Source organism: Sminthopsis crassicaudata, chromosome 2 (assembly GCF_048593235.1).
Source record: "Sminthopsis crassicaudata isolate SCR6 chromosome 2, ASM4859323v1, whole genome shotgun sequence".
Classification (NCBI taxonomy): Eukaryota; Metazoa; Chordata; class Mammalia; order Dasyuromorphia; family Dasyuridae; genus Sminthopsis; species Sminthopsis crassicaudata.
Window position 1 is genome coordinate 347,262,863 of NC_133618.1, and position 26,915 is coordinate 347,289,777.

The window sequence follows — 26,915 nt, forward strand, 5'->3', positions numbered from 1 at the left end:
CTGACTTCTCAAAGTGAGAACCCCAAAAATGAGGTAATCACAACTTCCCTGACTCCTCAAAAAAAGGGGTGAAAACACCAAAAAAAGGTTGTAACAAAATACAAAGCCTTTAGTTTTGAATTTAAAAGATCCATTCACTATTTGTCTCCATCCTGTCTCATTCCTCTACAGTAATTTTCTTTTCAAGACAACTTGGACTCATGGTTCTTCCTTCTACTTGGCATTTCATCTCCAGCATTTTGCACAGATTGCCCCCCATTTTAAAATTTTTTGTTACCTTTAAGTTCTTTATTTGCATTTTTCTGAATAGTAGTGATTTAGAGCATTTTTTCATATGATTATAAATGGTTTTAATTTATTCATCTGAAAATTGTTCATATCCTTTGAACATTTCTCAGTTGGAGAATGGCTTACATTCTTATAAATTTGATTTAATTCTCTATATATTTTAAAAATGAGACTTTTATCAGAACCCTTGCATATAAAAATTTCTCCCCCAGTTTATTGCTTCCCTTCTAATCTCACCTGCATTGGCTTTGTTTGTACAAAATCCTTTTAATTTAATATAATCAAAATGATCTATTTTGCAGTCTATAATGTACTCTAGTTCTTCTTTGACCACAAATTTCTTCCTTCTCCACAGATCAGAGAGTTAGATTTTTTTTTGCTTTTCTAATTTGCTTATAATATCACTTTTATGTCTAAATCATGAACCCATTTTGACCTTATTTTAGTATAGAGTGTTAGGTGTGGGTCAAGTGTAGTTTCTGCTATAGTAATTTCCAATGTTCTCAGCAATTTTTGTCAAATTGTGAGTTCTTATTCCAGAAGCTGAGGTCTTTGGATTTACCAAACACTGAATTACTATAGTCATTGCCTGTTTTGTTCAGTGAACCTAACCTATTCCACTGATCGACTAGCTAGTACCAAATGGCTTTGATGATTGGTACTTTATAATATAGTTTTCTGTCTGGTACAGGTAGTCCACTTTCATTTGCATTTCTTTCATTAAATCCCTTGAAATTCTTGAGATTTTGTTCTTGCATATGAACTTTGTTAATTTTCTGGTTCTGTAAAATAATTTTTGGAAGTTTGATTGGTATGGCACTGAATAAATAGGTTAATTTTCCCATGAGCACTTGATATTTTTCCAGTTGATTAAATCTGACTTTATTTGTGTGGAATGTATTTTATAAAAGTGTTCATATAGTTCTTGCCTTTGCCTTGGAAGATAGATTCCCAAATATTTTATATTATTTTAAATGGAATTCCTCTTTGTATCACTTGCTGCTAGAATCTGTTGGTGACATAAAAATGCTCATGATTTATGTGGATTCATTTTGTATCCTGTAATTGCTAAAGTTGTGAATTGTTTCTAGTAGTTTTTTAATTGGATTTTATAAGTATACCATCATATCATCTGCAAAGAGTGATAATCTGTTTTCCTCATTATCTATTCTAATTCCTTTAATTTCTTTTCCATTTCTTATTGCTAAACTAACATTTCTGATACTGAATAGTAATGGTGATAGTGAGCAACCTAGTTTCACCCCAAATCTTATTGAGAATGGTTCTAGTTTATTCCCATTACATCTCATGCTTGCTGATGGTTTTAAATGGATGTTACTCATCATCTTAAGGAAAACTCCATTTGTTCTATACTCTTTAGTGTTTTTATAGGAGTGGGTGTTGGATTTTGTCAAATGCCTTTTCTGCATCTATTGAGATAATAATATGATTTTTTTTTGTTAATTTGGTTATGCTAATAGTTTTCCTAATATCAAACCAACCCTGTATTTCTGGTTTAAATACTATTTGGTCATGGTGTATTATCCTAGGGATAATTTGTAATCTATTTGCTAATATTTAAAATTTTTGCATCAATATTCATTCGAGAAATTGGTCTACATTTTTTTTCTCTGTTTTGACCCTACCAAGTTTAATAATTAGTACCATATCTATGTCATAAAAGGAATTTGGTAAGACTCCTTTCCCAATTTTTCCAAATAGTTTGCATAGTATTAGAATTAATTCTTCTTTAAATGTTTGGTAGAATTCACATGTCAATATGGCTGTGGAGAGTTTTTCTTAGACAGTTGATTAATAGGTTGTTTAATTTCTTTTTCTAACATGGAACTATTTAAGTAATTTATTTCTTCTTCTATTAATCTGGGCAATCTATATTTTTGTGAGTTTTCCTCCATTTCATTTAAATTATCAGAGTTATTGGCATACTGTTGGGCAAAGTAGCTCCTAATTATTGTTCTAATTGCTCCTTCTTTGGTGGAAAGTTTACCCTTTTCGTTTTTGATGACAATTTACTTCTTTCCTTTTTCTAATCAAATTAACTATGGGCTTATCTACTTTTTTTTTCATAAAACTAACTCTTAGTTTTGTTTATTACTTCATTAGTTTCTTACTTTCAATTTATTTGGGTTTTAAAAATTTGTTCTTCTTCTAGTTTTTTTAGTTGTGTGCTTAATTCCTTGATCTTCTCTTTGTCTGTTTTATGGAAATAAGCATGTAGAAATATAAAACTTCTCCTAAGAACCGCTTTGGCTGCATCCCATAAATTTTGGTATGTTGTCTCATTATTCTCATTCTCTTGGATGAAATTATCAATTGTGTCTATGATTTGTTGTTTCTCATTCTTTAGAATTAGATTGTTTACTTTCCAAATAATTTTTTGTCTATTTTCTCTGGTCCTTTATTACATGTAATTTTTATTGCATCATGATCTGAAAAAGATGCATTTACTATTTCTGCCTTTCTACATTTGATTTTGAGGTTTTTATGCCCCTAACACATGGTCAATTTTTGTCTATGTTCCATTTACTGCCAAGAAAAAAGTATATTACTTTCTGTTGCATTCAGTTTTCTCCAAAGATTTAGCATACCTCACTTTTCTAGAATTCTGTATACCTCCTAAACTTCTTTCTTGTTTTTGTGTTTTGACTTATTTAATTCTGAGAGAGCAAGATTGAGATCCTCCACTAGTATAGTTTTGCTGTCTATTTCTTCTTGCAGCTCTCTTAAATTTTCTAGGAATTTGGATGCTGCTCTACTTTTTATTCTGTTTTTCTATATAGTATGCACCACAGTAGCTATTCTTTCTCTAGCCTCCTAAGTATCAGCTTTCATTCTAAGAGAAAATTATCTATTTTACTAAGAAAATAGAGTGAGAGCTCTGTTCCCATATTCTATACCTTAAAAACCCATCATTCCCCATATCCTTCTTTGTTCTATTCTATAAAAAGATTTGTATTTTTTCCTTGCAAGGCCAGCCCTTCCTCAACTTTTGTCTTCTACCTAATTCCTTCTAATCTCCTTCAGGAGTGTAAATATCTGAACATCTCTTTATTTTATCCTTATTTCCTTGTGATTTACAAATAGATTGATGTATTTCCTTGTTTAAGAGCAAACAAGGAGACAAGAAGTCTCACATTCTACTGCTTATCTCTTACCCATTTCAGGACAACTTGTAGAAAAAAAGTTATCTTCATTTTGACATCTGATTTATGGCCTCATACTTGGACTATAATTACCCTTTTCAGAGTTATCAATAAACTCTAAATTGTTAAATCCAATGGCTTTTAATCTATTTTTATTCTTGTCAATATGAAGCAGTTGAAACTATTTGTTCTTCTCTTAGATATTGTCTTTTTTCTCAGCTTTCATGACATTTCTTTCTCCTGGTTCTCTTCTTACTTATATTCCTACTTTATACTAGTGTTCAATGCTGGATCATCTTTCATGTCCTCAAAGCTCTTCCTTATACCCTCTTCTCTCTTGGTAATATCACAACTCCCATGTTCATATATCTATATACCTAGCTTTAGTCTCTCTTCTAAGGTTCAAGTGTACACACATCACTGAGCACTTTCTTGACCTCTTCATTTGGATATTCCATAGACATTTCAGTTCAAACTATCCTACATCTTAATAGTAAAATTTATTAATCTCCCCTCCAACCCAACACTCTTTCATTCTTCTTTACGTTTAGGGTTCTGGTTGTACAGAATGAAAATACTATAAATTGTGTACTATATATTATAATTCAGGGTTATTCTTCTTGGTTTTTATTCTCTCTCAGTATCTAATCATATGTCAAGTAATGTCCATTTAACCTACATAATGTCTCTCCTGTCTTTCTCTCTGTTCATGCTTATATAGCCATCAACCTTCAGAGCCTCCCTGATATCTTTTTGCATAGATTGCTTGATAACCTCCTAATTGATCTCCAGTCTATATCCATTTTTACCCAGCTTTCATATTTCATATTTCTGTAGTAGAGTTCTTACCTTGTTCCTATTGAGAAAGCTTTAGTCATTTCTTACCAGTTTAAGAACAAGATATAAAGCCTTTAGTTTTGAATTTAAAAGATCCATTCACTATTTGTCTCCATCCTGTCTCATTCCTCTACAGTAATTTTCTTTTCAAGATAACTTGGACTCATGGTTCTTCCTTCTACTTGGCATTTCATCTCCAGCATTTTGCACAGATTGTCCCCCATCTTAAAATTTTTAGTTACCTTCAAGTTACAACTTCATGTAAAATTCCTTTCCTGATTTTCTTTGTTATTATTGCTCTTTCTTTTCTCAAATTAATTTGTGTTTGGTTAACTTCTTCAGGAGATTATAATATTATGAAGATAAGGGATTGTTCCCCCCCCCTTTTTTTTTTTTTGCTTATAGGGCCTATCAGAGATGCTTAATAAATGTTTGTTGAACTAATTTGCCTCTTATCTTTTCTAGCACTTTCTGTGATATCAGAAAAAAAATCAAATTAAAATATTCATTGTATAATTTAGTTTTATGTTGGAAATAAGACCACAGATTTTAGAGTTTAAAAAAATCTTATCAATAATTTAGTCCTGAAGTCAGGCAGGCTCAAGTTCAAATTTTACCTCAGACACTTAGTGACCCCTAGCTGCCTCAGCTAAAAAAACAAAAGAAAGAAAGCAAAGAAAAAGAATTAATCTAGACTTCTTATATTTTACAGAACAAGAAGGCTTAGAGATTGTCTAGGGTCAAACAAATAATAAGTAGTAGTCATGGATTCAAATTCATTACCTGATTCAAAATCCTTTATTCTTTTCACTATGACATGTTGCTTCTTTCTTTGAAGTGAAGTAAAGAGTTAATATAACCCAAGTATCTGAATAATTTGGGCCAAAATATTTGTGTCTTAACCATGTAAGTATATGATGACAAGAAAGTGTTTTGTTTTCTTAATACATTCACTTTATTTTTTATAATAAGGGTGTCAAAGTCTTGCCCAAATGACAGCATGCAGTTCTCAAGATTTCAGGTTGTTTAAACGAGATTAAAATATAATTAAGAAATGTTTTTTATAAAATAAACAAAATACAGTAAAACAGATTTTAATTAGTGGTTTCCTAAGTCAATACGTGGCCTTTAGAGATCTATTTCTATTTGAGTTTGACACTACTTCTCTGCAGTACCTTTAGCATATTAGAATAGAGATGCTACTGCTTCTTCATCTGGATTGATCCATTCACCTGCAAAAAAGGATTGGTTTCTCTACGTGCAAAAAGCATTTCTCAGAAATTTTGTTGATTTTCCTTGTTTGTATGTAACTAGTTAATCAATAAGCATTTATTAAAAATCTACTGTCAGACACTGTGCTAAAATGGAAAAAAAGAAGCATATTTTTATTTTATATTTTATTAGAGAAAACAAAATATATACCAGTACAAAATATGGACTTTTACAAGGTAATTAAAGCATCTGAAGGAAAAAGTCAAGAAATGTCTCATTTTCTTTATCAGTGTAGAAAGCTCTAGATTAGGAAACATCCTCTTCCAATGAGTCCTACTCCTTCTCTGTAGTCTCAGAATTATCTGTGGTCTAACTGGATAAATAACTTTCTTTCAGTCACACAGCTAATATGTCAATGGCAGGTCTTGAGTTCAGGTCAAAAAGACTGCTGCTTCTCATAACAGTAGTCTTAAAGAACTCTTAGTCCAAACTCCTCATTGTTTAGATAAGGCAAAGATCAGAAAAATTAAGACTTGCATGTTTCTTAATACAGGGATGGATTTGGGACAAGACACTTAACTACAAAGTTCATTATTGTTTTTTGTTTCCCATAAATCACACTGCCTTTCCTTTTTTTCTTTTCTCCCTTCTTCTCTCATCCTAACATAATAGAATCATATCCAAGCTCTCTGTCCAAATATACTCCTTTCAACAGTCCTAGTGATGATAAAATCATGGGGGCTTACTGTCATTGTCCCATATAGAGACATTCTTTATTTCCTTAAGATTTCTATCTCATGTGTATCTTTTTATGCTTTCCTTTTAAGGATTATAATTTAAATGTCAAATTTTATATTCAATTCTGATTATTTCTCAGGAATATTTTAAGATCCTCTGTTTTATTAATCCATTTTTACTGTTTTGAAGCATTCCCCCTCCCTCCCTTTTGGGGAGAAGGCAATAAGGATTAAGTGATTTGCTCTGCTAGTGTCAAGTGACTGGTAGTTTTAGAACTCAGATCCTTCTGACTCCAGGGCTGGTGCTCTAACTTTTGTACCACCCTCTTTTTTTTCCTTTCGCTTTTGAATTCTTCCTCATTTTGTGTCTGTTCTGCATTTTTTCTTTGAGTTTTGCTTATAGTTCTTTTCAAGTCATTGTCTTCTGTTTGTGTCTTATGCTTCCCTGTCATTGTAGTAGCTTTTTTGTTGTCAAGTTCTTTTTTTATTTCCTCATTTTCCCAGCCTATTTGGTACTTCCTTTTGAAGTTAATGGATGATTTGCCTTGCACATTAATAATGTAAATTTTTGTTTCAGACAGGACCTCCTTAGACCTATCATTAATATTTCTTCAGTTTGTGTTTGGTTTATCTGCTTTCCTCTTCTATTTAGCCCAGGTGCTTTGGCCCTATCAGTCTGATGAGTAGTTGAAAATATCCTTTAAAAAATTATCAGCTTCCAATTTTTCATTTTTTATGTGTTAATAAACATTTTTTAGTCACTGATAGAATTGCTTTGACTGAGTCAAGGATAGAATCATGAAACATTTCATTAAAGATCACTACCTAAATTGGTATTGATCATTACCCCACATTCTGAGGAAGGTTAATTAGTCATGAATTTTTCTAATCGTATTAACATCAAATTCTTATTTAATTATTTTAATTGGAAAACACTTCTATGAAACTTTTATAGTTATTCTTTTGTTATATATACTCTTTTTTGTGAATGGTAAAAATGAACAGAACACAACACTGCACTTGGGTTTTTGAAACATGGCATTTTACTAGTCCATTTAAAAAGTACAGAGTTGTTCTTTCTCTTCTAAACTTTTTTATATGAGTATTTATAGTAGAGTATGTGAAAAAAATCATTAAATGATTTTTTTGCTCTAAGGCAAACTTAAAGCAGTGTGAATTAGAACTATTAGATTTTAGTTATTATGATGTTTCATTAGAAGAAGTATTTTGGGAAAATTTTTTTGTGTGGTAATTGTTTTTTAATTGAAGATAGTGTTCATACCAATTGGACTTATACATAGATTTGACTTGCTTTGAACAATTGTGGGTTTTTGATTTGCCAACAGTTTTTTATTGGATGGATGGAAATGTAAATCTTTGTTTGAAGAAGTGTGCCCTTGCATCAGAACTTGGCATCCACATTTGAATCTTAAGAAAACAGGCTGTTTGTTCCCTGGGGAAACTATTCTAAAAGCTAATTTTGTTTTTATGTACTGTATCCTCCTAGATTAAGTGATTTAGGTTAGCTTGGCCTAGGGCAAAACGTTTCAGAATATTTTAGAAGATCCTGGTGTCATATTTACTCTCAGAAAATACTTTAGTTTTCAAGCTTTTCTTCCTTATCAGTAGACTGTATAAACTTTTCCTTTCTCTCTTCCCCTTCCCTCAAATATATGTATTTATAGAGTGAATGTTAGTGAATAATAGATTTAATACAATTGAGTGATAGGTATACCCTAATTGTCAAGCAAAACAAATTGATTCCTAAGAAGTTTTTTTTTTTTTTCAGCTTACAAATTCCTGGAAAATAGAGACTTTTGCCTTGAACCATTGCCAAGTCACATGTAGATAAAATATTGAATATTATTTGCTTACTAAACAAGGGAACAGTTAATCACATTTGGACTCTTAAATTTAAAATTCTTATTAGACATTTTAAAGCTGTTGCAATCTTCACCAAATCTTTTTAATGTTGAGTTGCTTATGCTTCTATTTTGAAATAGACTTTTTTCATCATTTTATTTAAATATTATTAAAATATATGCATTAGCACTTGAAGTATGGTATGTAGATTAAATATATAGTCACAGAATTTTATTCAAAAAAGAACACATTAATGCACTGTTTCTCAAAATAATACTAAAAGAAAATTGCAAAGAAGCAGCCTGTTCCTCTGAACACTCTGTAGAGTGCTGGTCAAAAATCATTCTTCTGTACTCTACCCCCCCTACTTTCCAGGCCAGACTCCATGCTTGCTGAAGAGTGTACATGCCAATTGAAGTATATATTTTTTATTTTTTCTAACTTTCTTTTATTAAAAGAAATTTTATTATCATTAATTAATATTTATTATTATTAGTCTTTTTGAAGTTTTATCATGGCCTGGAAATGTCCAACAATCACTGATCTAATGTAGATTACACAGTTCCATCCAGAAATGGAATGTCATAAAATGAAATTTTTCATTATATAAAATACAGTTTTAAAGTTGTTTTTAAAAGAGCTTTAATAAAGAATTGTTAGTGAGAAAATTATTAACATTTCTCAGGCTATTGGGAATGTCAAAATTTCATTTAACTTTAGAGTCACTTGCGCATTCAAATACAAATTATTTTTAATATAGACACCTTTATTACAGATACAGTACTATAACAGACCTAGACTTTTTTCCTAGTTTTATACTCAAGAGCCAACTCACATAATTAAACTAAAAAGAAAGCTGGAAGAACATGCTATCCAATCTTGTTAGCCAAGATCTTTTGCCAAGATGCACAATTCACAGAGGAAAGGTGCAAAAGGTATTTCCTCTCAAAAACAAATTTAAAAATAGCTATTTTGCATTATGAGAAAAGCTTAAAATGCTAAACTAAATGTCTCTTGAAAATAGACATTAGTTATTTTTTCCCCAAAAAGAATATATTGTTAATTAGCAAAAGACTATTGGAAAAACTTAGGAAATTTTGAATCAATTGGGAAACTTTTTAGTTTTTAATTAAATTAATTAAAAACTTTTTAGTACTCCAAAAGCAGAAAAGAACAACTCATTTTTTAAATGTTCATAATTCCTGGGATGTAGGGTATGTGTGTGTGTGTGTGTGTGTGTGTGTGTGTGTGCGTGTGTAAGTGTTCAGATTTTTGTTGACTATGAATTTAACTTCTTTTCATAGTGAGAAATAGTCATGATTAATTTTTTTTCTATATGAACAATTATTTTATTTGCAAATTAAGACTAACTTGACAGTTAAAAGAAATGAAAGAAGTCAATCCAATGTATACTTTTATGGAATGATTTATATTCATATTTTAAAATTTTAAAATAAAGTATAGAAGTGAATTTTTTTTAAAACAAGTTTTGTTTTTCTTGTGGTAGAAAATCCCATCAATTTTGATATTTGCTATATGCATAGAGATTTTAAAGAGTTTTTTTTTAAACACTGTTGATACGATTGAATATTGTTAAACATATTAATGTTAAAGTAAACAAATATTTTTTTATTTGAGAAGAATAAGATAAAAATGATTTTTTTTGAAAATTTTGAATTTTGAAAAAATTTTTAAAAATTCTATATATTTAAAAATGCTTTTGTCATCTATTATCTGCCTTAACATAAAGGCAGATAATATTTTATGATGGATTTTAATTCTTATGTTCTTGGAAAAGTTGATGTTTAAAATAAATATATTTTAATGTTTACTTGTTTACTCAAGGTTTGGAACAATAAAATGGCATTAACATAATACATATACATTTTAATTACTTGAGTGATTAGTAGAAGTATTTTTAAGAATATGCAAATGTTCCATTAAATCTTTTTGAAAGAGTTTTTCTAGTTTAATGTCTAAATCCAAATTCATAAAGAGTTAGAAAAATGAGATGTCTGAGCTATAGGATTCACAGGGATTTCTTATGAAGCCTATTTAATCAGGGTAACACTGTTATTAATATTCATCAAGTCAGCTGGAATACAAATGGCAGACCATGGAGTCTAATTTTTTACTTTGTGAATTTATTAAATGCAGCTTAAAAAATTAAGGGAATTTAAGTAAATTTGTTAAATATGAAAATCTAGTTAGCAGGAAAAGATCTTTATAAACTTTCTTTAAAGACCATTTTGCATTGATACCATTTGACAGATTTCCTTGGTAGTAAAAGTAGGAAGATGCATGAATGGGCATTTAAGAGGATTTAAATACATTGGCACATTAATTTTTACATGAATAATAAGTAGTTTCCAAAAGCAATTAACTTACAATGTACAAGATTTTAATAGGAAAATAAGCCTTTGACATTACAAAAGCTTTAAACTTAGTAACAGGACTCAGTAATTTGACCTATTTGATTTTTACAGTTTGTACTGTACTTGTTATCAAGCTTATTTATGTTTATGCACGAGAAAAATAATTAGATAAGAATATTTGATGCCCACCAAATCTTAGTAAAGCTAAACATTTGTGGCAGTAGTTGTGGTGGAGCTCTGAACATTTGCCACACTTTTTTTTAGAATGTATATTATTAGAGAGCATCTTTTGAAGCAAGTCAGAGGTAAGATTGTGATTTCTCATAGTGCTAAATACAATAAATTTCCACGTGACTTCGTTGTCTTTTTCCAGTTTTTTTTAATCAATAGCAGAATATTATCTTTTTTTTTACTATTTAAAATATAAACTCTTCTTTCCTGTCCAGATAATTTTGTAATACTCTAATTATTTCTATCAAGTATCTTTCTTCTGAGGGTCGAACATGTATTACATATAATTTCTTCTTTCTTTCCAGATCTCCAAATTATGCTTTAATATTACTCAGTTGTCTTTAATATACAAGAAATTATTCTGAACTGAGTTAATTGCAGTTTGTAGACTATATTTCCTGGAGATGATTTTTATTGTATTTTTTCTTATTAAAATTAAGATTTATTGTCTTATTATTTGGATTTAGTTTATGAAAGAACATAAAATTTAATTTAAAAAATTTATTAGTACAACCACTTAAGTATGAATTAGAATCCCCAGAGAGTTAAATGTTTAGCTTAAAGTTTTTGCTTTTCAGTTGTTAAGCTAACATATAGAAAAATTGTAAAATATTTTAATAATTTTATGTTTAATGTTAAATAGATATTTTTGCTGAACATCAGCAAATTTTATATGATTTTATAAAAGATATATACAGTTGGTAGTATGTTATATTAATACTCATTATATATATATGTGTATATATATATATACATACACATACACACATAAACATAAACACATATATGCAATATATACATTAATACTCATATCTTCATAGTGAGGATGATAGCTCCACAAGTAGTTTTTTTTGGTTCGGTGACATTCACTAGAATGTCCAGGAGAGGGCAGCATTTTCCTATATCAGGTACATACAGTAAAAGAACATGCCCTCCTTTACACTTGTCAATGTTTTTTGTAATTACTCCCAGTATATTTGTTGCTTGCTTATGAATTAACTTGCATTTATGGAACTAAATCATTGCAATCATTTAATTACACCTGAGGAGCTGAACTATAATTGCTTGCTTCCAACAAGGATCTGATATGGCTTGAGCAGTATTAATTTGGTGTTTACTTTTCTGAGTGCTAAAAGCATTAAAATGATTGTGCAATGGGATTACATTTTACTAATTGCTGGCATTCATTAGCTGGGTAAATGGCAAGGAATAATGACTGTATATTGTAGAAGGATAAAATTATATTTTTAAGTAGTATATTACTCGCACATTAAGGCCCTTAAGACATGGTTTTAAATACTCCAGAGCTTATTAAATACTGTATTTTCTTCATGTCTTGCTATATGAATCTATTATTAAAAGAGTCCAATTATTATTAACCTTTTGGGCAATATGTAGGGAAATGGTTTCACTGACTGAAACATTTCTTTGATATTAATAACCTTATATATTTTCAGTTAATCCAAAAGCAAATGTGTAACTTAGAAAAAGATTGCCAACTTCAAATCAACAGTTATAAATAATTAGAAAAGGAAAAGCTTACAGCTTCATTTGAGGACTTTTGTAAAGAACTCTGTGTACTATATATGAGGTAACTGCAATTTTTTTCACTGTTAGAAAACTAAAATGTATAAAAATAGTTTTTGTTCATGTTCATAATTCTTTAAATGTAATACTTCCTACATGTTTATAATAAAAGATGGCTTAAAGAAATCTTACCCATAATCTACATGACTTTTTAAAAAAATTAGAAGTTTAGAAATAAGATTGTTCAGTCCTTGCAAAAGGAAGATGAGTGAGTAGGTTTTTTGTATTCTTAGTATTATAAAAGACCACATTTAATAATTGATTCTTTTTTGCCATCTTGCAATGATATATTTAAAATGTAATCATGGTTTGAAATGCAAACTTTTAATACTATTTAAAATTTTGTAGGAGAATTAATGTTTTACTCTATTAATACTCTCAACTTTTGAACATATATGATACAGTTTTCTTGGAAAATTATAATAGGTACCAAATTGTATTTTTAAGTTTGGATAAAATTTTTAAAAATTAATGTGTCATACTAAAAACATTGCTTAGTTTTACTTATATACATTTTAAATTTCTATTCTATATTACTACTATGATCATGTAAAAAGTTTAAAAAATTATAGTTTGAAGTTCTAAAGGTATATGAAAATATTTGATGTATGGAATTGCTTTCTTTTTCAAAAAATTTAAAATAAATCTGAGTCACTTTAAAATATCTATTGCAATTTTTAATCTAAATATCTTAAGTTAAAGGTTTAAAAGGGGAATTTTTCACAAATTGTAATTTTTTTAAAAATTCATTAAACCATTGGGTAAATTAAAGTATATTCCAACTAAAGTAATGAGTTCATTTTTAAAAAATTGAGCAATTACTATTGAATAAATGTAACTGTAAAGAATCTCTTTCCTGAGAAAAAAACTATTTAGCATCAAATATAAGAATAACCAATTTGCTGCCCTAATAAAATATTTTAGAAAACCATTTGTCTTATAAATTCTGTTTTAAACAAAGCTAAGAAACAGGCTTGTTCTGATACATTGTTTTAAGTAGAGTTGACTTTACCTTAGCTTTAAAATCTTGGAGCAACAATCAGTGACCATGCCAGATCAAACAAGTTCAGAAGTACAAATGGAGAACTGGTCAAAAGGTAAGAACTTTTAAGGTATTAATATATAACCCCAGGTATTGTACTTATGCAAGGATTGCGGAATATATTTGTTCTTGCAAATATATTAAAGATTCTGTGTGTGTGTATATGTGTGTGTGTGTGTGTGTGTGTGTGTGTGTGTGTGTGTGTGTGTGTGTGTGTGTGTGCATGTGCGTGAATATGTGATTAGGGGGCTATTCATTTTACCTGGTGACATGTAAAAACAGGTGAGGGGGTAACAACATTTAGTAAATAGAAATTTTAGAATATATTTTAAGGACAAAAAGTATCTCCTTAATTTTCTTTTAAGGGATGCTTTTTGCTATACTACTGAAACTTTTATTATCTAGTTCTCCCTTCCAGCAAGTTGATCTCGCGAATCAGGTAACTTTTCCTCACATATACCAATGTATTTTTAAAAATTTGTCTAATGAATGTTCACTCAACTTCTGCTTACTCTGTCAAAAAATTAAGGTGACCAAAAACTTGACATATATGAATACAACATATACCTATCTTATAAAATGTATTATAAATAAAAAAAATGCTATCACTTCAAAAGTTCAGCCTACATAGGACATGAATGGAATATCTTTGGGTTAAAATGATTATAAGCTTTTATTATTTTGTAATAAATAAGTGTTCTCATTGAAGGAAGGGAAATGTCATCATGGATCAGTATTGAAATTCCTGGCTTTTTCTGAATTTCAAAGATTTTTTTTTTAAACAATAATAGGAAGAAAATTCTGTTTTTTTAGCTACATGTTTTAAAGTTATTCTATAGTCTGATGACAATTACTAATACAATTTTTGAATAGACATCTCTGATAGTGAATAGTTTTGTATTTCACTTGATAGTGTGGTCACATATTAGTTCTCATTTTAAGGGATTTAAAAATATGCAGTTTATTAAAATTTAAAACCTTTAGGGGTCAGTATGTACTAAGTAAGGTTAAAAAGGTTAACTGTGCTATATTGACTAACCAAAACAAACTTTTAAGTCTGCTATATATTAAATATTTTCCGTCTGTCACAAAATGAAGATATAAAGTTTTTCAAAGCTTAGATAATACATTTTAATTCCCTGAATTTCTTTAAGATAATTCCTGGTTTTTAGTATGTGATAATAAAGCTGTGTTGCTTTGCTATATTAAATTTTATTTAAAATATGTTTAATTATGTCTTTTTGTCTTTATATCACATTTTCTACACTATCACCCTCTTGAATATTTTTCTGCTAGTAATCACTTTTCAGTTGCCATAATTTGGATGACTTAAAGAATGGGTGTTGAAGCTAAAAATGTGGTATACATGTACTATGAAAAATAAATTGTTGCTGTATTATTTTTAAGTCAGACTAGAAGAAAATAGGGAAAAGAACATTGAAAATGTTTTAGGTTTCCAGACTCAAGAAAAAATAATTAGCAGTAATTACATGTGACAAAATATTTCAAGAAATAAATTACTGACATGAGATGACATTGAAAACAATAGTTAGGTTAACTTGCATCTGCTGAGTAGATTACCTTAAGGTAAAAATTGAAATTACTGTTTTCACTGAACAGAGTACCATCTCTCTCTCTAAGTAAGCAATTAAAAGAACCCAATACTTTGTGTTTTATAAACTTTTATTTGTGATCTTCTCATTTGTGGCTATTCCATCTAAGGGTGGAACTCTATATTCCTTTTCTCCTGTGCGACTCATGCATACATTTTCTTATAAATTTTCTGAAAGAGCTACTGCAATATGTGGCTTATGTGCCCATTATTCTTCACTCTGACTTTGTGAATGTTCCATCTTCTTTTCAATACATCTCTTTAATGATATATCTTATGGTATTTATGGATAATTTTTCATTGATAGTATTATAATTTTAATTCTTCAAAATGTGGTCTTTCATGATAAATCTCTTATGTATCTACCTCAAAATGACTTAAATGTGTTAATATTATTAAAGAGAAATATTTAAAATTTATTTAAATTCTATTATGTATATGATCATATACCTGAAATAGGGATGCTTTTAAAATTTATAAGTACTTGATACAGGGCATACCTTATTATTATAGGTGATAGCATATAGAACTAATGGTATTCATTTACAGTAAAACAAACTTTTACCTGTATTAAATTTTTTATTTCAATTCAAAATCTTAACACTAATGGTACCCTAGATGCATTTTATAGCAAATATGAATTTGATTATATTTCATTATCCATGTGCCTTAGGAGAGGTTAAAAAAGACATGTCTTCGGACTGATTAAATTTACTGTTTATCTCCACAGGACCTAGTTTAATAGAGTGATAGTGGCTTCTCATGCATTATCATCTAAGAATGCTTGAGAGTGGTTCAGGACCATTGGCAGCTGGCCAAAAAAGAGTGATTCATTTCCAGAGGAAATGTGCAGGCTCCAATTGAAAAACGATTGAGGATATAGTCCATTATGGAAAAGAAATCCATTCCTTTAAATACATTTATTAAATCAATTTGGCTTCTGGGGATATCTGATTTTTCTACCTCTTATAACATGATATTACCTTAGGTTTAAATATAAAAGCTGATCAAAACAAAACAATAGGAATCTTCATTTCAAAGAAGATCAAATTTTTAACATATAAATAATTTCTGTTATTAATAATTTGTGTTAATTAGTAGGAAAATTGATTAGAATGTGATATTAAATAGTATAATAGTGTAGAAATTCTTCTCTTAGAATCTAATTCATTTTTAGGATTGTTTTGATTTTAGTACTTTGAATCCACAAAGATTGATTTACATTTTTAAGTTTATTAAGGATTTTAATCCATGCTTTTACTAGTTAACATTTTATTAGTGTAGTGATTTTTAACCATTTTTGTATCATGAATCCTTTTGGCAATCTGGTCAAATCTAATGAATTCTCTTTAAGAATTATGTTTTTAAAAGCACTAAATGAAATATATAAGATTAGAAAGAAAAACAATTATATTTTTAAAAAGATACATTATTCTTTCTTGCTCTTTTCCCCTCCCCCAATTTCCAAGTTCATGGACTGTTGGGAGAGTTATTTGGAGAATCCCTGTACTCATGTTACTATTCTTAACAAAATTAGAGCCCTAGATTTTTATCTAAATGTTTGCTTATTAATTATATTTATTTTTGTAAAATGTCAAAGTTGAAAAAAATTATAGAACTTATAATATTGTACCAGTATTTTTTAAAGTACTTAATGAATCCATACTGTCATTTTGCTTAAAATAATTTGAGTGATTGGTTCCAGAAATTTTTTTGTCATTTTGAAATTTGCACAAGGAAAATAAATGTAAAATTTAAAGCAGATAAGCCTGTACCTTGACATTTTGAAGATAAAAGTTATTTTGTATTTCATTGTTCTGATCTGCAGTTTGGAGGAATTTTTTGCTTCTTTGTAAATGCTGTTGTTATATTTAAAAAGGCCCAAAAGTAATTATAATGTATGTTGTATTTTTCATATTAATATTGAATTTATAGTGATTAGCTTTGTTTTGGGAAATCTGTTAATTTTTAGCAATGAACAATATTAAGTTAAACTTATTTCACTATTATATTTATTGTTACTTAAATAGCTAACATAGCTATTTTAAGGATAGATTGATAGGCAGGTAGTCAGTGTAGTATCTTATATAGCATCCTAAGAATTAAGTTTATATGAACAACTTTATAACATGAGAATGTAAAATACATATTATATTAAATTTATTTCTTTAAATATATTCTTTTCTTTTCTCCAAAGTTCAGAAATATCAAGTTCAGCCTTTTTAGGACAATGAAATCTCATTAACTACTGGTTTTGCTGAACTAACCAAAATACATTGACTCTGTAAGATTGGAAAAACCGAGCAAACACTTCCTACTCAAAGGTTCAGAGCTTATTCCTTTTGTGTGAACAAATGTTTCATCTTGCATTCATTGTATGAACATAGATCTATATGTAGATATACCTAGTATTAAGTATATTATAGATATATTACTAAGTAAAATTGTGTGAAGAATTTGTACAATTTGAAACTCTTCCCTTTTATTACATAAATGTTAGTGACATAATAGAACAAATGATGGTCATAGTCTTCCTTTCTCTGTCATTTTCAAAATAATCATATTGAACAATATTTATACTATAGCATATATGATTGTTTGTGACCAGAAACCATGACCTGTATTTTATTATCAACTAGTATAGATCAGAACAGGAGTGCATTAGAACAGGTGATCAAATACATACCAAAAATTCATTAGAAAACTAGTCCTTGATCTCTAGGGAATGCAATAGACTATCATCAGAGGGTTCACTTGCATCTTTAATAGACCATTTATTCTATGTGAATTTTTTTATTGGCTCGATATTACCAAGAGCAACTTTTTTCTTTTTAATTCTTACCAAGAGTGGCCATCCCAAATGAACAGATTCTAAGATTATTCTGCCAAATTTTGAGGCATTTTTATATCTTAAAATGTTAGACATAACAGTGTATTTGTCACAGTGTGCAACATTTTACTAAGAGCCTAACTAGTGAAAGGGGATTTATCTTTTTATTCATTTGTTTTTTGGAGAAGATAAATTTGAATAAAAAACAACCATTTTCAATTTGAAAATTATTTAATAATTATACATAGACTGTGTTAATAGCATAAAACCTGTTATTTAAACTAACCTTAATTATGAGTTATAAACAGAATATTTACCTCTCCCTTATGAGCTGCTGCTGATATGTAAATTTATTCTTTGACTTTGCACAAATACACTTTTTGAGCTGCTGCTTAAACACTTTAAGGTCTTTGGTCAAACAGTTTTAATGATGACTCTAATATTAAGAAAGTGTGACATTGATGAATACTTTGTGTAGTTGTGATAACTGGGAATATGTAAACAAAAAAAAGAGGACATCTGAGTCATCATGCAACACCTACATAATGTATAATTTTACTGTCTATAGCCATCTTGACATTTTTTATCTTCCAAAGGCAGGTTTCATTTGGAAGCTTAATCTGAGATTTATTTGGTGGGTCTTGAAATCATAGCTAGGGTTCCCACAGGAAATGGTCCATCCACCAACAGATTAAATGGCAGTCCTGCAGTTGTTAAGGGAGTTCTGCATTTAACACATGCATACTTATTCAGCAGCACTGTGGAGAAAAATTAAAGTAGTAACCCAGGTTTAGGAACAATGTAGCTAAAAAGTCCCATATTTGCTGAATGACAAAGGGTTATATAGCAGCATTTCATTTTATTATTCGTGCTTGAATTTCTTGTTTGCTTTGTTGAGTCTGCTGACGAATACTAATAAATGCCTGCAACAATCCAGACGAGAGATGCCTGGCAACAAAGCTATGCTGTGGACCTCCCTGATCTTCTCCAGTTCACAACCTGACCTTTTGAAAAATTGGCTGGGCTAAGCTGCAGAATTTGGGTGTAATGGTTATTGTTAACTCCAGCTTTAGGATTTATTAATTTGTGTGATCAAGACTTACCTATACTTCAAAGTTTCAAAAGACCAAACACAATCATCCACCCATTAGAACTAACATTGTGTTTCAGTGAATCCCACTTAGCATCTGACTAGTGATTCTTTTATTTTGATGTGTTCAGAATCTAAAGATGCTTTTAAAGAGGAACTGAGAGAGACATGTATAAAGAAGAATGGAGGTTTTCTCTAGCTAACATGATGGTGATAGTCTTTGTAATAATGAATTGTGGAGTTGCTTTTTAATACCAGAAAAAGTGTATATATGTTCACATGCACATACAGTGAGTTACTTACAAACATGATTAACATTAATACTTCTCTTAAGAATTTTTTTCAAAAAATTTTAATCAGTTATTATTAGGGTTGTCTTCATTTGCATTTCTCCAATCAGATTTAGCTTTGATGTCTTCTTAAAACTGCTTATTCACCTCCAGATGTGTTTTCTTTATCATTATTTCTCTTGATAAAACCATATTATTTCTGATATTGAATCATTTGATAATTCCAAGAGCTTTATCTTCTTGAGCTTTTAATAGCTTAGGCTGCTGAGAAGGTGGTATTTGTTAAATGGCAGTTGGGGAGGTCTGGCTGGTGATCATCAAAGTGTTCTCTAGATGCAAAAATAGTTGCCAGGAGTTGGCAGGTTGCATTTCTACAAGACTTAATTCCATGAATAATGGATGAAAATACTGGAATGTTTTCATTGCAGGTAGTCTACTCGGATACTGATGTTCCAGGGGCTCTTAGGCTCAGTCTGAATAGAGGTAGATCTCAAGATGTTAGGGTGATTTGACTTGCCTGGCCAATGCCAATTTTTGTTCTCCTTCAGCGATTCTTGCTGCTTCAATGAGGATGGCTTTTGTGCCCCAGGTGGCAATTAGTCAGCAATTGGTGTTTCTGATGACCACCTCATTCCATAAGGTTTGTTTCCTTGTCATTTTTGGGGTGGGATGGAAATAATGTCAGTGATATAAGAGCACTACTGTTCTCAAAGCTATTGGGTTTACCTACATGAAATATTTAAAAACTCAAATTTTTTCTATTCTATCACTATTAATTTGGAGGACTGAGCTAGAATTTGGACTGATAGTCTTAGATTGAGGGCACAGCTATTCCCAGGCCTATTGGGTTCAGTGGTACTGGACGATCTTCATGAGAATAGGAATGGAGGAAATGGTCCAAGTGTTGGTGATGGTTTGATTCTGAGACATGCCATTTCTTATCTCTTAGTCTAATAATTATATTACAACTTATTCTTGAATATGTATGTATGCATATGTATATCACCCTGGATTGAAATAAAACAGTAAAGTATGGGCCTGATAATAATAAGAGCTTTAATCCATTGTTTTTCCAACTTAGACTAGTTCACTTTTCCTTAGACAATTTACTTCACTAATTATCCTAACACCATAATCTTTAATGAATTTGAGAGGATTATATGGCTTTGGCTGTGAGTGAAGGTAACAGACACTATTCCAGAAATATGATATGATTGACCTCTTTATAAAAGAAACAGACCTTTCAGAAGGGAGTTCAGTCAGCTTTGTGGAGACAAATTCCATATCTGCACAAAAAGGCAGTTGGTGAGGGGAAGGGCATTTTCTTTGTGTTTTGGTAGGAGCAGAGACATATTTTCTAAGACCAATAAGGATGTGAAGAGATAATCGCCCATATGAGGAGACAGCTTTATATAGAGAAGTCCTCACTATAGGCTAAAGAAAGAAGCTGATCCTGGGAGACCTAGTCAGCTTTTTGCCCATTAGAGATGATCTATTACAGGAGAGGATTTTTGAGGATTCACTGAAGCAGGAGTTTAGGCAACCAGCTGCGTGGCCATTGGAGATAGAGGGCACGGACTGGAATTTAGGAAACCTGAGTTCAAAAATGACCATAAACACTTATTAGTTGTGTAATACTGGGAAAGTAACTTAACCTCTTCCTGCCTCAATTTCCTTAACTGTAAATTAAGGATAATTATAGTACCTACTATAGTTACAGTGTTGCTATAAGGAACAAATAGATTCCTTTTCAGCATGTTTTTAAATGCATACAATTACAAAAGAAACCAACTGCAAACAGTTTATATAATATTTGTATTATGCAATTTATATAATATTTGTGCAGTTTATATAATTTTATATAATATTTATATTTATATATGTAATATTTATATTATATAAGTTTATATTTATATATATATAATATTTATATTATATAACTTTATATTTTTATGCAGTTTATATAATATTTGTATTATGCAAATTCGATTTTAGGTAAAGAATAATGAAAGAAATCCATATTCCAAAAAAAATTACCTATGTTAACTTTTATCTACAGTACTATGCTCTCTCTATATATACTCTTCAGCTTCTCATTCAGGGACCTCCTGCCCTCCCACAAAAGACAAAAAAATCCAATTCCTTTAAAAAATACTCCCAAGTGAAAGCCCAACTCCTCTTACCCATTCTGTCTTCCTGTCTTTTCATGCAACTATGTGTTAGTTCCCATTTGCCTTTTATCAGTCTACAGTATATATATATATATATATATATATATATATATATATCTGTCCTAAGCCTAATATGCTTGAATCATGTACTGATCCTCTTCCTATCTCTCTCCTTTCCTTCCTTCCCTACCATCAGGACAAATTCACATTGTTGCAAAAAATCGCTTTTTATAGAGGTCTACAGAATGATCCACTTGAGTAAATCAAGAACTGCCTGTATGCATTGATTACAATAAATATATTTTCAAAAGCCTCTGAATCCTTGTAGTATCAGATATAATTTTACCTATTACCATTCATATGTAGACATAAATATATGTATATCTGTATATTATTCTTGTGCTTTCCATGGATATTATATGTAGTTTTTTGGGAAAATACACTAAGTCTTTTGGGGAAATGTTTTATACTGATTGTCATTACCATTGTATTAAATGGTATTAAATGCCTTTGCTAATGGTTAATACAACAGTAGGATCTAGGGAGCCCATTCACTGGGCATCTCCTCTAGGGATTTAGCCTACAAATTCAAATGCAGATGTTAGTTAGGAAAGTATCTTGAAGAGGATGTCCCATATAAATAACTGCAAAAGAGTATATTTTGCTCACCCATAAAATAGCAGATAACTACATTAGAATAGAATGATTATAGACTTGGGATGGAAAATGCCATCCTCATGTAGAGAGAGAACTATGGAGATTGAAAGTGGATCAGAGCACAGTATTTTTATCTTTGTTGTTGTTTGTTTGTTTTCTTGTTTTTTTTTCCTTTCTTGAATTTTTTTCTCTTTTTATCTGATTTTTTTCTTGTACAGCATGATATGGAAATATGTTTTAAAAAACTGCACTTTTTAAAGGTATATCAGATTATTTGTTATCTTGGGGAGGTGAGAGAGGAAGAAAAATTTGTAACACAATGTTTTACAAAAATTAAAAATTGAAAACTATACATATATTTGGAAAAATAAAATACCACTTAAAAAAGAATAGTATAAGTAGTACGAAAGAATTCATGAATAAAATAAAACATATCCAACATGACTCCTCTTAGACTTCCTAATCAAATCAAGGTGAAAACCAGCAATTTAAAAAATTTAAAGTAATTTTTAAAATTAAGTCATTTTGATTGTAATCATATATTTTATTTTATGCATTTTAAAATAATTGTCGGGACTTCCGGCCAAGATGGCGGCGTGGAGGCAGACAGCTGCTTGAGCTCCTCGTTTTCTCTCAGAACTTACTTCACGACAAGCCTCTGACTTAATGCTTGACCCAGAAAGAAATCCACAAATTATCACCAAGAGAAGACATCCTTGAAAGTCGCCAGAAAAGGTCTGTGTTTGTTCGGGGGAGGGTCAATCAGACTGGGCGCAGACTGAGGGCAGACAGCCAGAGCAAGACAGGCAGCTCACACAGCTCAGATCGGAGGGGGAGGGGTGTGATCTCTGCCGTTTCTGTGAAAGGGCTTTTGCCCCAGAGTGGATGCTCCGTCTTGGCAGCAAGCCAGGAGCGGTGGAGAGGGTGTAAACACCGGAGGTGAAGATTAAAACCCCAGAAAGCCAGCGTCTCTCAGAGCCCGGCCACCCCCAACCCCCACCTGGACTGACTCAGTGCTTTCTCAGAGCCTCAGAGCACAGACTCAGTACAGTCATTGCTGTTCTGTTAGTGGCTCTCTGCTGCCCTACCCCCAGTCTGTAGAGGAAGCCCATTAATAACATCCAGCCCTATCCCCCGCAAAACAGACCAATTGTTTCTCTTGTCAGTTTGTTTTCTTTGATTCCTACTCTGACAAAATGAATAAAAAATTCAAAAGGGCTCTAACCATTGACAGCTTCTGTGTGGAGAGGGAGCAGACTTCAAATGCTGAGGAGACTAGGAACAGAATGTCCCCAGATGTATCCCCTGGGAGGGATATAAGCTGCTCCTCAATACAAAAGAACCTCATAGAGGAAATCAAAAAGGCTCTCACAAGAGAGCTGGAAGAGAAATGGGAAAAGGAAAGGGAAGCTTTGCAAGAGAGCCTGGAGAAGTCATCCCATGCATTCAAAGACAGAATGGATAAAGAAATCAAATCATTGAGAAACAAGATTAGTGAGCTGGAAAAGGTAAACAACTCCAAGGAAAACAGGATTAGAGAGCTGGAAAAAGAAATCAGCTCTCTAAAAAATAAAATGGATAAAATGGAAAAAAATTCCATAGAAGATAAAAACTCAATTGGACAATTACAAAGAGATATAAAAAAATTGAGTGAAGAAAATACATCATTGAAAATTAGACTGGAACAAGTAGAAATGAATGACTCAAGGAGAAACCAAGAGGGAGTCAAGCAAAACCAGAGAAATGAAACAATTGAAAAGACTGTCAAGTACCTTACCAGAAAGACAACAGACCTGGAAAACAGATCCAGGAGAGACAATTTGAGAATAATCGGACTCCCTGAAAAATGGGAGGAAAAAAAGAGCTTGGACACCATTTTCGAGGAAATTATCAAAGAGAACTGCCCAGACGTTTTGGAAACAGAGGGTAAAATAGACATTGAGAAAATTCATCGATCACCTACTGAAAGGGACCCTAAAATCAAAACGCCAAGAAATATAGTGGCCAAGTTCAAGAACCATCAGACAAAGGAAAAGATATTGGAAGCTGCTAGAAAAAAACAATTCAGATATGGAGGATCCACAATAAGGATAACACAGGATCTAGCAGCATCCACATTAAAAGAACGCAGGGCCTGGAACATGATATTCCGAAAGGCTAAGGAACTTGGTATGCAGCCAAGAATAACTTACCCAGCAAGAATGAGCATTGTTTTCCAGGGAAGAAGATGGACATTTAACGAAATAAATGAATTCCATCTATTTTTGATGAAAAAACCAGACCTACATAAGAGGTTTGATCTTCAAATACAGAACTCAAGAGACTTCTAAAAAAGGTAAAAAGAAATCTTGAGAACTATACCTCTGTCAAAAAAATATGTAAAGAACATATGTACAATTTGTCTTAGAAACTAGAGGTGGAAAGGAGATTATATCATTAAAAAGTATAAAGTGGTGGTACTACATCTCATGAAGAGGCAAAGGTAACCTATTATATCTGAGAGAAAGAAAGGAGGGAGATGAACATAGCGTGTATCAATAGACATATTCGATTTATGGTGAAACTTCTTCCACTTCATTGAAAAGTGAAAGGGAAGGAGTAAGCTAAGGGGAAGGGAATACAGTAATTTCGAGGAAAAGGGGTAGAATAAGGGGAGGATCTTTAAGGTGGGGGAGGGATCCTAAAAAGGGAGGGCAGTGAAAAGCAAGTGGTGTTTACCAGTTTAATACTGGATAGGAGGGTAAAAGGGAAGGAAAGGGGAAAAGCATAAGCAGGGGTTAATAGGATGGCAAGCAATATAGAATTAGTCCTTCTAACCATAAATGTGAATGGGGCAAACTGCCTCATAAAGAGGAAGCAGTTAGCAGACTGGATTAAAAGTCAGAATCCTACTATATGTTGTTTACAGGAAACACACCTGAAACAGGATGAGACATTCAAACTAAAAGTAAAAGGGTGGAGCAGAATCTATTATGCTTCAGGCAAAACCAAAAAAGCAGGAGTAGCCATCCTCATCTCAGATCAAGCAAAAACAAAAATTGATCTAATTAAAAGAGATAAGGAAGGGCATTATATCCTGCTAAAGGGAAGCATCAATAGTGAAGCAGTATCAATATTAAACATGTATGCACCAAGTGGTGCAGCATCTAAATTCTTAAAAGAGAAATTAAGAGAACTGCAAGAGGAAATAGATAGCAAAACTATAATAGCGGGAGATCTCAACCTTGCACTATCAGAATTAGATAAATCAAACCACAAAATAAATAAGAAAGAAGTCAAAGAGATAAATAGAATACTAGAAAAGTTTGATATGATAGATCTTTGGCGAAAGCTAAATGGAGACAGAAAGGAATATACTTTCTTCTCAGCAGTTCATGGAACCTATACAAAAATTGATCATATACTAGGGCATAAAAATCTCAAAATCAAATGCAGTAAGGCAGAAATAGTAAATGCATCCTTTTCAGACCATAATGCAATCAAAATAACATTTAATAAAAAGCCAGGGGAAAATAGACCAAAAAATAATTGGAAACTAAATAATCTTATACTAAAGAATGATTGGGTAAAACAGCAAATCATAGACATAATTAATAACTTCACCCAAGAAAATGACAATAATGAGACATCATACCAAAATGTGTGGGATACAGCCAAAGCAGTAATTAGGGGAAGTTTTATATCTCTACAGGCCTACCTGCATAAAATAGAGAAAGAGAGGGCCAACGAATTAGGTTTACAACTAAAATTGCTAGAAAAGGAACAAATTAAAAACCCCCAGACAAACACAAAACTTGAAATTCAAAAAATAAAAGGTGAGATTAATAAAATTGAAAGTAAAAAAACTATTGAATTAATTAATAAAACTAAGAGTTGGTTTTATGAAAAAACCAACAAAATAGACAAACCCTTAGTAAACCTGATTAAAAAAAGGAAAGAGAAAAAGCAAATTGATAGTCTTGAAAATGAAAAGGGTGAACTCACCACTAATGAAGAGGAAATTAGAACAATAGTTAGGAGCTACTTTGCTCAACTTTATGCCGATAAATTCAATAACTTAAATGAAATGGAAGAATACCTTCAAAAATATAGCTTGCCCAGATTAACAGAGGAAGAAGTAAGTAGTCTAAATAGTCCCATCTCAGAAAAAGAAATAGACCAAGCTATTAACCAACTTCCTAAGAAAAAGTCCCCAGGACCAGATGGATTTACAGGTGAATTCTACCAAACATTTAAAGAACAACTAACTCCAATGCTATGTAAACTATTTGGAAAAATAGGGATTGAAGGAGTCCTACCAAATTCCTTCTATGACACAGACATGGTACTGATACCTAAACCAGGTAGATCGAAAACTGAGAAAGAAAACTATAGACCAATTTCCTTAATGAATATTGATGCTAAAATCTTAAATAAGATATTAGCAAATAGACTTCAGAAAATCATCCCCAGGATAATACACTATGACCAAGTGGGATTTATACCAGGAATGCAGGGCTGGTTTAATATTAGGAAAACTATTAGTATAATTGACCATATTAATAATCAAATTAATAAAAACCATATGATCATCTCAATAGATGCAGAAAAGGCATTTGATAAAATCCAACATCCATTCCTACTAAAAACGCTTGAGAGTATAGGAATAAATGGACTATTCCTTAAAATAATAAGGAGCATATATTTAAAACCTTCAGTAAACATCATATGTAATGGTGATAAACTAGAACCTTTCCCTGTAAGATCAGGAGTGAAACAAGGTTGCCCACTATCACCATTACTATTCAATATAGTACTAGAAACTCTAGCCTTGGCAATAAGAGCCGAGAAAGAGATTCAAGGAATTAGAGTAGGAAATGAAGAAATCAAATTGTCACTTTTCGCAGATGACATGATGGTATACTTAGAGAACCCCAAAGACTCTGCTAA

The 26,915-nt window shown here is 31.1% G+C and overlaps 1 protein-coding gene across 4 annotated transcripts in view; it reads left to right on the forward strand.

The window, feature by feature from the left end:
- LOC141556502 (mirror-image polydactyly gene 1 protein-like) overlaps positions 1 to 26,915 on the forward strand; it is a 259,090-nt gene that overhangs the window by 59,000 nt on the left and 173,175 nt on the right. The window contains exons 1-2 of one of the 4 annotated variants that reach the window (XM_074290702.1): positions 11,454 to 12,298; positions 13,312 to 13,391. The exons of 2 other annotated variants lie outside the window; for them this stretch is intronic. The gene's annotated coding sequence lies outside the window, so the exon portion shown is untranslated. Of the gene's footprint in view, positions 1 to 11,453; positions 12,299 to 13,142; positions 13,392 to 26,915 lie in introns of those variants that run through there. One more of the 4 variants, XM_074290701.1, reaches the window with a different exon arrangement.